The sequence below is a fragment of the Lupinus angustifolius genome, chromosome LG13 (genome assembly GCF_001865875.1).
Source record: "Lupinus angustifolius cultivar Tanjil chromosome LG13, LupAngTanjil_v1.0, whole genome shotgun sequence".
NCBI lineage: Eukaryota > Viridiplantae > Streptophyta > Magnoliopsida > Fabales > Fabaceae > Lupinus > Lupinus angustifolius.
In genome coordinates, this window is record NC_032021.1 from 11,089,633 (window position 1) to 11,104,964 (window position 15,332).

The 15,332-nt window shown below is 32.2% G+C and overlaps 1 pseudogene; it reads left to right on the forward strand.

The window, feature by feature from the left end:
* On the forward strand, positions 394–7,710 carry LOC109363591 (annotated as a pseudogene).

Here is a 15,332-nt window from a genome sequence, read left to right on the forward strand (position 1 = left end):
TTTTATTTAATAAAAAAGATGTTTTCAAAGAAATGGTAGATTCATTGTCTTAAATAAAAGTGATATATTTATTTTTTCAATATGAAAATTTACTTTTATCCTTTTTTTTTAATTTGAATCCATGTATAAAACTGATAATAATAATAATAATAATAATAATAATAATATATATATATATATATATAGTTGATTGATGCAATAGAAACCAAGGTAGATTCAATATTAAGCTAAACAATATAACACAACAGGAAAAAAATGCATGCACTATAAAAATCAATATCTATATATCATGTATTATATTTATAGAAAAAAAAATCTGTAGTAATATTGTAAAAGTTTTTAAATTATTATTGACTTTTACCTTTATACTAATAATTTATCTCATTCGAACAAAAGAAGAAACACAAAGAAGGTTCTCTACGTTTGCGAATTTTGTTGTTCATTCTCATTTCTCAGCAACACTGAAACTCTAAAAATTCTCCTCTTTAGGGTTCATGGCACCTTCCTTTCCATGGTAAACCCATTTTTCCTTTGTTTTTTTAATTCTTCCTTTCAAAATGCCTTCTTTTCTGTATATTACAACTAGGTTTTGTTCCTTTCAGAGTTTGTTTCATTATAATGTTTCCATAATCGAAGGTATTTATATATCTTTGATGGAACAGATTAAAACAATGTCCAAAACTCTGCTGGATCCACAAAATCAGAGTTGTGGACATTGTTTTATGTTTTTTTTGTTCTTGATTTTTGATATGAGTGTTTTATATGCTAGTTTTACTCTTATTATTATTTATTAAATTATTGTAGTTTTGTAACAGTGTATAAATCTTACTCCTTTGATTGAGTTACTTGTGGAGATGGGGTTAATAATTTAGTGATAAGCAAATCAAATACTTGTCCTTTTTTTAGTGTTGTTGTTTTTTGTTGATGATTTATTTTACTGTTGGAATTTTTTGGTGTTGTTATTTTACCTCAAATTCAACTGAAAGTGATTGCTGAGGGGGGGTCAAAAAATGTTAATGGTTTTCTTATATTATACCATATCTAGAGATATTATATGTGTTAGGAATCAATTGAACTCAATACTCCTATTTGGCTTGGTTCAGTGTTCAGATCAGAGAAATTTTCATGATCAAGGATAAAATAAGGAACATAGAGTTTATGATCCTTTGGAAATTCTTGAATCTACATAAGAGTTTTGTCCAGATAAATATATAAGCGTTATCTTTTAGAATAATAATCCTCACATTTTGATTACTAGAACATGGTAGGAGTTCCACTTTTGGTGGCTTTCTTTTCTTCGTTTTAATTAGTTTACTGATTGATTGGTGAGAATGTCCTTCCGCAAGAGTCAAATCAGCTGTTAGAGCTGCGGAATATAAAGTGTGACGTCCGGATACAAACCAAGCAGCTGCATGATGGTCCCCTCTCTGTCAAAAACTTTGGATATAAAAAAATAAGTGGTAAGAGTAACCTTCATGTAGACGGGGTGGAGGAAGACTAATTCCTCAAATTAGTGAGGAACTTTGTATAAATTGACTTCATCCTTCCTGTTAGGTCAATGTTTGATATCATTTTTTGGATCCAAATCTGCCTGAATTTTAGCATGTTTTCTCATTTTCTTAAGGAAGAGATACTAAAATGAAGTGTCATGTTTTGGATGCTAAATGTTGATTTTGTATTTCTGAACTCCTCAATTTTTTTTTCTTTGGAATTGTATAGTTTATATTTTGCTTCGATATTTTATTTAATTAATTTTTTCCGGTTTCAAGTTCTTATTTTGCTCTATATTAATCATATTGTGCCTGTCACTTAGCAAAACTTCCAGCATGGAGGATTCAAATGGAATGGCTATTGAATTCTTGTGGACTAGGTTGCTCTTTAAAAGATCTGTCTCAAAAAGTGCTAGACAGAGAGCTGATGAAATGGCAAAAAAGGTATGTTTAAAGTTTAGTTTTTTATTATCAGGTTCCGGTGCACGAGGTTCTCACCTAGTGGGGTCTGGGGAGGGTAGATGTACACAACCTTGCCCTCGCAATGGAAGAGGCTATTTCCAGGAATTGAATACATGACCTCCAAGTCACAAGGCAAGCAACCCAAAGGTTTGTTTGATTCATTAATTCTGGCTTGTTTAATTAAACATACATATCTAATATATTTGAATTTGTTTCTTAAATATAGCAATCAGGTTATGAAGTTCGGGGAGCAGCTGAAGGTTGTGACTCTTCAGAGAAATATGGCTGAGAAGGCAACAATAGATTTTCTTTCCATTTTAGAGAGTCGGCGATAAGTGATGTATCTGAACATTTTGATTTCAGCTCAGACCTTGATATTCCAGTTTAAGGAATGATTCTGTTTCTTCAAAAGGTGGCAAGAGGTCTAATGTGGATTGTTCACCTGCATCCGGTAGAAGCTTGTCTTGGAAAGGACTTCTTGAATCTTCTTGTTCTCTTGAAAAGTATAAGACTTCAAATTTGAGAAGACGAGGCAGTTTTTCATGAATCAGTTCTTCTCCAAAGCATCACCTAGGAAAGTCATGCCGCCATTTCAAACATAGAGACACTAGGTAATTATATATATATATATTTTATTTTTCATACACAGATTATATCCTTTTCATTCTTTACATATTTCTCCTATAACAGTGTGCTTCTTCTTCATCTATCTATGTAAGATAGCTGGCTGTTGCATTTTAAGTGTTGTACCAAATTTATTCGTTTCTAATGTTTAACTTGGTTTCAACTTTTTTGTCTAATATAGGAAATTTTGTGTGTACTTGAAGTCTAGCCTAGAGGTTGGAAATATGGTTAGTCATTGAAGTTGTATAATAAATAAACTAGATAATGATGACGAATTAAATGTTTGAAGAGGGGATTTGAAATGACTTATGAGTTAGTTTTGTATTTTGATAACATTGAGATCAGGGCATTAGGAAGATGTTTTCTCTTTATAAATTTCTTTTATAGAATACCACAAACAAGGAAGAAAGAGAAAGACAATAATAGCAGGCCTGACAGTCATTGAAGGCTGATTGCTTGTTTACAAAATTTGGAGTCAAAAGTCTTCATTGAGAATCTACTTGAAAAAGTTTCGGGTGTGCTTGACCCGGTGTTAGATTTTTTTTCTTGATTTAGCAGTCAATGTAGTTTTGATCTGTTCCGTCTATCATGTTCACTACTGAATAAAATTTCAACAGGTGGTGGTAGTGAACCTTCTTTTTGTCAATGCTTCACAGCTGTTGTCTTTTTTTCTTCGTTCCTTTTTGTGCATAAAGGTGTGTGCCTTGCTAGAAGTGAGTTATTTTAAATTCTTCACTCTTTAGCTAACCGGTTATGCTCAATGTTGTCAAAATTGAGATCCTACGAAGGATCGGAAAGGAAAGATAATGATATAAAAAGGTGTGATTGTATATGGACCGTCAGATCCTACCTACCTAATATGCCTGTGTGTATGTACGCGTGTCCATGCCTGTTAGTATGTACGCGTGTTCGTGCCTGTGTGTATCTACCTTTCGTGTCATCTATATATATGTGAATGTATATACGTGTCAAATTTCATCGTCAGCCCCATCAGCGTCACTACCATCATTCTGGCCCACTACCATCCTAAGCCCACATAAGATCCCAGATCCAAACCCACCAAGCACCAGTATAAGAATATAGTTAGGTCACAATTGTTGACCCGAGCAGCACCTACATAGATTGAGACAGAAACAAATTGATGGAGAGAAAAGCTCGACCACTGCCATTACCCACATCCCAAATTAATCTGGCCGATCATCATCTCAGGCCAGCTACTGACCAAAGCAGCCCTCATGTAGATCAAAATAGAAACAAAGTTATGGAGAGAAGAGCCCATACACTACCATTGCCCCCAACCGAAATCAGCGTGACTGATCATTCTACGGGAGCAGCTAACGATCAGCGTAGTCCCTACTCTGATCGTGAGAGAACTGAACTTATGGAGAGAAGAGCTCAACCACTACCGTTGCCCCCAACCCAAATCAATGTGGTTGATCATCCTCTCGGACCAGCCACTGATCATTGCCTTGGTAAGCCATTGCCTCAACAACCCCAACTAGCTAAGCAGACGCGAGCCCCTCCTCGTGCGCCTTCCTGCATTTGCTCCTCTGCCTACAGGTTATTAACAGGAATTTCCAGATGGTCCCGTAAACCGAGACGAACCCAAGCCAGGATGCGATCAAACCATCCACAAACCGAAGTCACACCAAGCACTGATCATCCCACTAGGTTTCAGGGTGAGAGAGTGGGGTCAAACGTGATGCACAGGTAAAGTCAAATGAGAGAGAAGTAAATTTGTTTGGATGGGATTGGGTTTTTTATCAAAGATGTGTTGCTCTACCACTTAAATAAATGGTGGCTCGACCAGATTGAAAGGTCGGCTGATGTCACCGATTGCACAAGCTCCCCTGACGATCCTATATGATCTTACTAAACCGATTATTTGGGTGTAATCTGGTTGGAGCACCTTTTGATATATGCTAGGACAATGAAGTCTAAAATGAAATCATTAACAGCATTACAACAAATAATATGCTGTCCCATCAAATGCAAACTGATAGCACAAACTGCTTGAATATATGCTTGCATTTTTTTCCCCTTCTTTTGTGTACATCGGTTATGTTTGATTTCTGGAGCTTAGTCTCTAATTTCATAAGAGTTATATTGACTGATAAAGTCTCTTGAATGCTGGAGGAGTATCTCTGTTAGTTTTGTTTATATTTGTATCTTTCTATCTATTTCTATCCATCTGCTTTATATCTTTATTGTTAAGATGTAAGATGATTTAAGTTGTAAGGCTAGTAGATTCGGACCTCTGGAGTACACACCATTCAAGTAGAGAGTCTGAAAAGGACGCACTTGTGCATTATGTGAACTGCTTGTCATTTTAGCATATACATTTGAATTATTTTTTTAGCAGACTTCTTGATGCCATGCCATGTCTTCATTTGACACCTTTTGAGGAAGTAAGTCAAGAAAAATCATGTGTTTCTTGAGAAGTAAGAATCTGAAGAAGCGCCAATAATATAGACAGTTAGTGGAGAGAATAAACAGGGAAGTTAAGTGAGGGAGGTTGATGAGGGGATTCTGGAACTTGATCAGGCATGAAATGGGTGAGGTCATTGGGTAGAGACAGCTCTTAGCTTCTCTGGTTTTCTTGTTTCTTAACATCTATTCATAATGAAGTGGCTTGTTTGTGTTCTTTCTATTATTATATTTGTTATCAGTCTTATCAGAATGTAGTTTTTATTTACATTTCTGTTTGAATAGATCTTTGTGGTTGCTTGTTAATCTAATAATTAGTCTTGTACTTTCCCAGGTCGGTAAGTGAGGAGTCCATAAATTCACCTGTCAACCTTGATTGCCGAGGGAATCAAGCTGTGTCCTCTTATCAAAGATTTCCTATCAGTTCTAAGGATGCCCCGAACATTCTGAGAAGGGGGTCTAAAAGTCAGGGACCGGACGACTCGGTGTTAAAGCTAGCTAACAAAAGGCATGATGCAGATGGAGAAAGAGAGAACAACAAGGGAAGGGCTCTCAAACACCAGGTCCAACTTAATAACCACTATGAAACAATGAAGAAGGCTCAGAGAGAACTGGACCATAAAGTTAGAGGGAATAACAGTAGCAAACAGGTATGCTCAGTATAACACATTTAATTTGTATTCTGTGTCGTCTTGAAAAATATGCTGCTCGTTTTTTATTGTATAACAAATGTGATCCCCTAACCTACCACTGGTGGCATGCATTTGTCATTACTAAGGTTGTTAAGCTGTCATTATAAATAGGTTCTGGTTTCTATGAATGGTACATATGGAACACTATTTGGATATGGAGTTAAGTTAGTTCAGGAAGTATATTTGTGGTAAATAATCTTTGAACATTTAAAAAGCCTTTAGTTCATTATCACAAGAGCCTGGTTTTGAGGGAGAGAAAGAACAGATGGCTACATGCAATATTACAAGTACTAGTCAAAGGCTATATGTGTGAACAATCTTTTATATTATGCCGAAGTTGTTGCATTGAGCAAAAAACAAGTGTTTCAATCTAAGCTTGCAATGAGATAATGAATAGTTACATTCTTTTCATGATTCAAGTATTTTTCTATCAGTTGATATTATCTCTCGTATTTTCCTATTAAAATCAATTGATAAGACATTAGAAAGGTTTAATTATTATACGTCAAATGATTTTATGATTCAAAGTAGTACCTATTCCTTTTCTTTTCAAACCAAAACAAATTGAAGTCTAAAAGTTTAGTTTTTGCTCATATAGATTATGCAGGAACCATGGGATATGGGTTACTATTATGATGTCACCAATGAAAGAGATGAGGGTGCCTTGGCTCCATGGTCTGCTAGGAAAGTCACTTCGAGCCGTCAAGAGGACAGATCAAAACCCAGAAGAGTCTACTTATCCGAAGAAATGCTAAAGGCTAAATCTGGAGATAACAATCAGAAAGGCAAAACTATTGGCAGTTCTACCTACCATGGTCAAGAAAGTTCACTTGCAAGCAACAAAAACAGCCTCTATGAATTAAATTCTCATGAACAATCTGATGACATCAGTGATGTACTGGAATTACTTAAACAAGCAAAGATATCCTTACAACAGAAGATCAACATTGGTACATCCATTCAAACTTCACCTCTGGTCGGTAGAAGTGAGGGCTCTGGCATGCCTGTTAGATCTTCTTCTCTGTTCCAGTTACCGACAGATTTTTCTGATGATGCAACTGCTAGATACAATTTCCGTGAGTCAAATTCTCAATTTGGTTTGAACGCATATCCTGGTAGAGACACTTCAAGAAATTTTTATGGTAATTTGGGCACCAATGCTTACCCTGGAACAATGCTGACCTCTGCAGACGATCGATCTATTGCCAATAGATACATGGGAACTGGGTCAACATTTGATCCTACAAGGATTCCTCCACATTTTTCTAGAGAAGCATATACTAAATTCAGTTCTGTGGATTCAACTCCTGAATCTAGTCCGGACATTAGTCCCGGTAGAGGCATTTCTGGAACTTCAGGTAACTATCCATCTCTTGCCAATGGATACATAAGACCTAGGCCAACATTTGATCCTTCAACTCTTCCTCCACGTTTTATTGAAGAAACATATGCTAGATTCAATCATGTGGATTCAACTCCTGAATCTAGTCCGAACAACAGTCCCGGTAGAGGCATTTCTGGAACTTCAGGTGGTCAGGGTAGCACCATTCCTCGCTCCGGCTCAATCTCGAAATCCCATTCAGATGATGGATCTCTGTCCACTGGACACAAGGAAACAGGGTTAAGACTTGATGCTGAAGGGTCTCCTTCTGTTCCTTTGCACCTCTCTTCTAGTAAATACATGGATCCCCCCACATTTCCCATTTCTCCATCTTATGAAAATGCAACTCATTCACTACCTATAGTTTGGTGAAGGGCCTACAAGACCCATTCAAAGTAGCACAATTGGGGTTCATCTGCTTATCATTTTCCATATGATGGTGACTTTATAAAATAAAACATGTGTATATAACTTCAGCTGGTAACAACTTCATAGTCCAGCTGGTAACAACTTCTCAGTTATGTTTATGGTTGACTATGTTTAAGGTTATGCTTTATTGTCATGTGACATTTCCGTACAAATATGTAGATCCTAATAAGTACCCTTTTGAACTATCTATTTTTGTTTTTGTTTACTCTCCTATGTCCTAACTATCTAATGATTCATGATATGGATGGATTAGGACGGTGTGATGCGGTTGCGGTGATCGCCGCAACCTCAATATTGTGGTCGCATGGTCCGCAATTTAAATCATTGATTAGGACATTCCTTCCTATGAATGCATGACTAGAACTATTTTCGTTAAGATGATATTCTATCCCCTTTAAGCCAAAATGATACTCCTTCCCGTTATAGTAATATTTTGCTTCAAAGTTAACCATGGTGTAGCTATTATTAAATTAACCATGGTGAACTTGAACGCAAACACATTTTTCTCTGTGATAGTCATCGACCACCAAAATTTACTTGACTCGTCCCTTCTACACCGTTGTAGTGTGTTTTCCAAGTGTATTTGTTCCCCTTCTTCCTTCTGATTACAAATCATTGTGAAACAACCAAAAGAAAAAAGGTGTTATGAGACCCTCTTGGCTCAACCATAGACCCTTTAAGATCCTTTTTAAAACCTACTTTCATTTCAAGTCAAGAGATAGATAAATCGCCACATCTTATTGTGTTCATCCTTTTTAACTGTGCATTCTCTTCCATCGGATAGTTCATTTTCTTCCATCAAATAGCTCTGGTTTCAATTGTTTCATTGCCCATAATTTTGATATGCAGGGAGAATCAAGGAGTACATTACTTATTGCTAACAATTTCATATTGTTATAACTTATATGGTATACAAATAATCTTATTCAAAGTCCATTTTAGTTGGTTGAACTGAAAATTTAACATGTTTATAATTTGCTTTCTTTCTTGTCCGATCTGAAAATTGTACACGAGAATCTTTAAGACTAATGAACCAAATTCAGGACCTTACTTTGTTCACATACATCATAAGTTTCCTACCTAAATATAACATTAACCTCATTTCCAGAAATCCATACAGACTATATAAAACACATCCACATCAACAAGCCCCACTCCCTCAATCTACTTGTAGGAAAGCAATTTCCAAACCAGTGGAATATATCTTCCATAGAACCATACACCAAAACCGTGCCTCACATGTTTAGTTAGGGGTAGGGATGACATCTTCTGTCCCAAAATTGTGTCTTATATTTGTGATTAATCAGAGAAATACTTATTTGTTAATTTTTTAACTTAAATACATTTTTAAATTAATCATAAGTAAATGATACATGATTTGGTATATTTTTTGTGATAGAAGACGTGTTCCCGGGGCAGTCCACAGAAAATGTTGATCGGACAACCATATCAACCATAAGAGTAAACAATTACCATGCATACTGGCTATAAAATACTGGCTATAAAAGAATATGTAAACTTTAGCCGAAAAAACACCACAAATGTATCCAATTACCATGCATCCTGGATACTTTCTAGTACAACCATATCAACCATAAGATTATAAGAGTATGCAATTGTTGTTTAGGAATGACAATCTAACCTGAAATTGTGGATAGAATCAAATCCAAATTTAATAGGGAAACTTTGTTTTAGGCAAGTTTTGGTTCAGGTTTTTCCTGATTTCGAATACTGGCTCAGGTTTGGTAAATTGTTGTTGTAATTGCGACTGCGGTTACAGTTATAATGATTGCACTCATTGTAGTCGTTACAGTGTGAACTATTCTGTGATTAAAATTTTATTTTTGAATTCGATGTCGTCTGATGCAGTTGTAAGAGTTTAACAATTTCTATTTTATTATACTATACATAAATTTTATTTTATCAATTTTATTTTAACAATTTTATTTTATCAATTTTATTATACTATACATAAATTTGTTTAACAATTTCTTATATTATAAGAGTTTGATATGGAATGAGAAAAGTATGAAATTGTTTAATGTTCATTATGAAGATTTCATAAAAATATATTGGACTCAAGTTTCCAATAAATAACAATAGTTAAATTCGAAAAAGTATATTTTCCCGTCACATAAATTATGATACATTTTTTATTCAAAACTTATTGTAAAAATATTACATATTTAAATTATTTGATATACAAAGTATTATCCTTTTTTATTTTATTAATGCATTTTGTTTTAAATCCTCAATTTTATTCAAAATTTAATATTAAGTTTCATAAAATAAAATTAGAGTTTAATTTTTTTTTCTCACATTAAGCCTACAAAATATTAGGACCAACACTTGTCATGGAGTCTTCTTTATGGAGTAGGACACAAATCCTGCTAATATCACAATCAAATCCAATGAAGAGTTGATTGTGATAAAGAGAGAGAGTATGAATAGAGAGGAAAAAAGTTGAGAAAATGAGTTAATTATAAGAGTTATTTGGTATGAGAGAAATATGAAATAATTAGAAGAGAAAGAAAGTTTGTTTTTAATAAATAGACAATTTCAACCTTAAAAATAATAATGGGTACAAGATGAAGGTGAGAGTATAATAGAAAATGCCCAAAAAGTTCTCCAAATTTGGTCTTTCTTCTCACTTGAGAGGAGAATCCAAAAGTTGGTGGACCTCACTATCTTTATTTTATTTCTCTCTAGACTCTCTCCTATCAAATAAAAGAATGAACCACATTCTCATTGGACTCTCTCTCTCTCCTTTTTCTCTCTTTGTTGACTCTATTCTACCAAACATAACCTTAGATCTCAGTTAGATGAAATAATATGATGTTGATACTCATGGTAGCACCAAAATAAGGATTTAGGATTTGCAAATTAAATTTAATTAAGTACAATGGTGGTAGATGGTGATAGTGGAACCATATTAGAGAAGAAGGAGATGGTGGAGAGGGATTGAAGATAAAGGGAGAGATGTTTTTTTTTAAGAGTGAAAGGACTTCATTTGATGTAGTTCTTAACCAATAAGCCCATATGTACAATTAACTTGTCACATTTACAAATAGAGACTAATTATTGTCTTGGAAGTTACCTTCAACTAATGAAAAAGAAACAAAAATAATAATAATAAATGTTTAAAAATTTTAATTGAGATAATATTTTCTAAAACATATATAAAATAGAATATGAGACATGAGATTTCTATTAGGTTTGCAAGTGTTAAGAGCATATCTTATACATTCTGCTTCTAGTGTTTTATAAAATCTTTTAATATTTTGGTTTTAGTATTATTATTTTTATAGGATCATTTCCAATGTTTTATGCATATTAATTGTTTTTGTTATCTTTAATTAATTGAGTGGAAAAGAAGATGAACAAATATATTAATTAATTACTATTTTGTAAAGCTGCATTTAATATATTAATGAATTACCATTTTGTAAAGCTGCATTTAATATATTAATGAATTACGATTTTGTAAAGCTGCATCTATTTGTAGGAAAAATTAATGATACATACCATATTAACCATGTATTATAAAAATACATAAAACATACTTTTTACATTGAATACTTGTTCTAACTATTTGTATGTTAAAAAAATGTATGTATTAACATTGTAAAAGTCTTATTCATTATAAATCTATTATTTACTATTCATTTCTAATTATTATTAACTTTTTAAAAATATAATATAAATAAGTTGTAAATGATATATTAATTTTGTATATATTTTTATATTGATTGTACATAAATATTATAATTTTATATAAAGTTGTCTAGAATCATGGGCCCAAATACTTATAGCTTTGTTTTTTCATTTAAAATTTATGTTATTAAATATCATGAGCATCTAGCAATGCTCTTTAATTTAATTTTTGTTTATAATTTGTGAGAAAAATAAATATAAACTAATATATAATTTATATTTTCTGGCTAATTAGAATGAAAGAATAATTAAAGTAATATAAATATTGGGATATAAGATATGATCTTTTATCAAAACCTTTATGGACACTGCTCATTCATGGTTCAGATGCAAGTGCCCACAATTTCATTGAAAAAAAGGCTGTTCATGCGCCTATCATTTATTCACAGATAAATGCCACCACTAACTATTGTTGCTATGCTTACATCATACATGAGTTGGACAAGTCGTAAGAGATAGGGACTAAAGAAAGAAAAATGATATGTTGTTAAAACTGTACTCATTATCAAATAGTCAGAGTACTGGTATAGTGGTACAGTGATTTAATCGGTGGTTTAGTAATTAAACTATATGTCAGTTAAACCGGACATACCTACTTATATTTATATATATATATAAACCTATAACAAAAAAATTCCAAATAGGTAGACACTCAAATTTATAATCCATATTTATAATCTACTCAAAATTCACATAAACAAACAACTTTAATTCTTTAACAAATTCAAAATCTAAATTACAAAACATATATCAATCCAAAAGTATTTCTTAACAACTACAAAATATAAATAAATGACACAAGTTTATAACTCACTCTACAAAACAAATAAATTTGGAATTTTAACATTTAACAACAAGGAGTCAAAGTTGTCTCATATCGATATTATATTTTTGCACAAAATCCTATCTTCAGATAGAACTCCAAGATTACACAAATGTCACTGAGATTACACACGAATGTTATGAACCAAAATGTGTAATCTAAGTATGTCTTGAAAGCATGTGTCTAGAAGTGTTGAAGAATTGTTGGAATTTTTCAAAAAAAAATATATGTATAAACCAGCCGGTTTAGTGTAATACCGGCCGGTTCACCGGTTTTGACCAGTTTTGATCAGTTTTGACCGATTTTGACCGGTTTTTGACCAGTTTTGATACTTGGCGGGTTCGACATCTGTACCGTACCGATTAGGAGACCGATTCACCGATTTTCTGGTTGAACCAGCCGGTACGATCTGGTTTTGACATCATTGAGAAAAATTGTTATGCTTCTCGATTTATTTAGTATGTTGTTTGTATGGTGTGAAATTAAGTCAGTTAGAAAGGGAAAAGGAAATATAAGGTTTACTGAAAAAGTATTATATGTTCAATTTAATACACTGATAGTAAAATTATAAGGATGTAGGTGATTACGAATTTGATTTGTATGGATTTATATTATTTTTTTATTGCTCAGAAAAATAAAATATATATTAGTTTTATATTTTCTGACCAATGAGAAATAATATGTATATTGAGTGGTATACATTTTAGGATATAAATTGTGATTTGCACTTGGATGGATGATTGCATAGGGAAGGCAATGTACTTTTATTAAATCTTCTAATAATTTTATTATTATTATATATGAGTGAATGTATTTGTAATATCTTAGCATTGACATGTGATCCATCATAGTCATGAATTTACTGAGTGTGTCACCTATTAAACTTAAATACCCCAACTGTATTTTATTCCCCAAGAGGGAGCTTCCGCGACTCGAACCCATAATCTCAAGAATTTATAGTTATTTGTTTCATTGAGTCGTTACCATTAAGCTACAACTACTCAATGGAACAATTCGTTATAAGTCAGTCCTTAAGGTCATGAGTTTGAGTCACAGAGGCTCCATATTGGGGGAATAAAATATTGCAATGATATTTAAGCTTAATATGTGACATACTCAGTAATTCATAAGCTCGAGGGGTCGCATGTCAAAGTTGGGATTTTATAGTATTTAATTTATTGAAATGTGAAAGATTTACTCCTAAACTGAAATAGTTTTTTTATATATTTTACTATGTTTAGTATATGGCTATATAAACTCATCCTAGCCATCAATTCTAGGGAAATCCAAATATTTGAATTAGTGAGTAGATCTAAATCATTAGATATTCCTAGAATTGATGACTAGGATTGAGAGTAAGTTAAAAAAACTTACTCTTGAAGTAAGTGGATCCACACTCATATAAAAAAAGAATATTACATTTCTCAAAGACAAATCATTGACAAAGATGGCATCAAGATGATGTAGGGATGACAAAAAACTTAACTCGTGCAAATATCCATAACGGGTACCCGCAATAATAGTTTATGGGTGAGAACGAGTTTTATGATACTCATATCGTGGATACCTGCAAATTTATAAATTTAGTTTTTAATTATATATATATATATATATATATATATTGTAGATTTTTTATTTTAATATTATATATCATATACTTTATTATTATTTCATAGTAAATTATAAATATTTTACTATGATAATAAATTTATCATGTAATAATTATTTTTAAATATCAAGTATTATAAAACATATAAATATATAATTAAAATTAAAAACTCGTTGAATACTCACAAATATTTGCTATCCACATGGGTATCCGCAAATATTATGGGTTTGAAAATGGAAAAGTACTGCCCATACTTGTCGGTCATTGTCATCCCTTATAAGGGATATCAATGGTAGGGAAGATAACTAGGACAATAGTAATAATTGATAATGGTTGAACCAGCTATCATGTTAAATAATTTGTGGTATGTTTAAGATATCTAAAAAATTGAGTTATGTTTAAATGAGTTTTATAAATTTAGTTTTAATAAAATTAACTTTGTTAAACTAAATTTATGTTTGGATACAAATATATATGTTAAACTAAGAATTTGATCCATGCACATAGGGAACCTTCAAAACGAAACTAGTCCCTAAACTTTTATTTTATCATATGTTAGACAACTTTTCGTATTTATCCTTCCATCACTCAAGTGTTCACGTGACATATGCTACTTCATGTCATTGTTACTCTGTCAGTAGATAGATAAAATATAATGCATATTTATTTTGATAAATTTAATTGAATATAATGTATATTTATTTTAGATAAAGTCTTCTCAGTATTATTATGAACATGTAATTTGACATATAAAATAATATATGTATATATATATATATTATTAATCATGTATATATGATGAAATAATTATGTATTGGGTGATACTTTCGACCAAAAAGTTGTCATGTATATATTTGAATAGGGACACCTACGAACATGACGAATGAGTGACCATGAAACGAGTCATGCTTGGTTCCTACCTGTCATAAATATCAACTGAATCTAATTTTTGAACCCGAATTTTTAAACAAAAGGAAATGTTACTTTCAGTGACACGTTTATCTCTTTGATTACAATAAAATTACACTTTTGTCATTAAAAATAATGACATAAACATGTATTTGTCTATCCATTAATGAGAATATTATTGTTCAGTTTTAAAACCTTAGACAATGTACAAGTAGTGCATCAATGCCAGCCAATGATACAACAGAGAAGCATCACCATTATCTCAATCTCGACAACTATCGACATTTCAGTGTCACTGCCTCCATTCTCCATTAGACTCATTGTCACCTCTCCTTCTCATTATTGCTTTTCTCGGTCATGGTGTCTTTCTCACTTCCTATCCCCTCTCTTGTTGGCTCACTTAGTACAATACTCATCACTAAGGGTGCAAATAGATCATGCCAAAGTTTGTATTGAGTTTATATAATTAATCAGAGTTTGAGTCTGACCTACTTTTTCTGTTTAAAATTTTTAAAGGATAAATCTGACATGTTTAAAAGTTTAGTTTTGCTTGTTATACTATAAGGTCTTGAAATAGGTCAATATACTTACACTTAAATAGACTAATACACATATTTTAATTAGACTCATATAAATCTAACAATTAAATTATACTTTTGTATATATTTTTATATTAAAATCTTATATATAATATATTAATTGTAGAAAAGTGATTCACTTACTTCAAGAGTAAGTTTAAAATAGTATAATATGAAGAGTAAGGATTCATTTA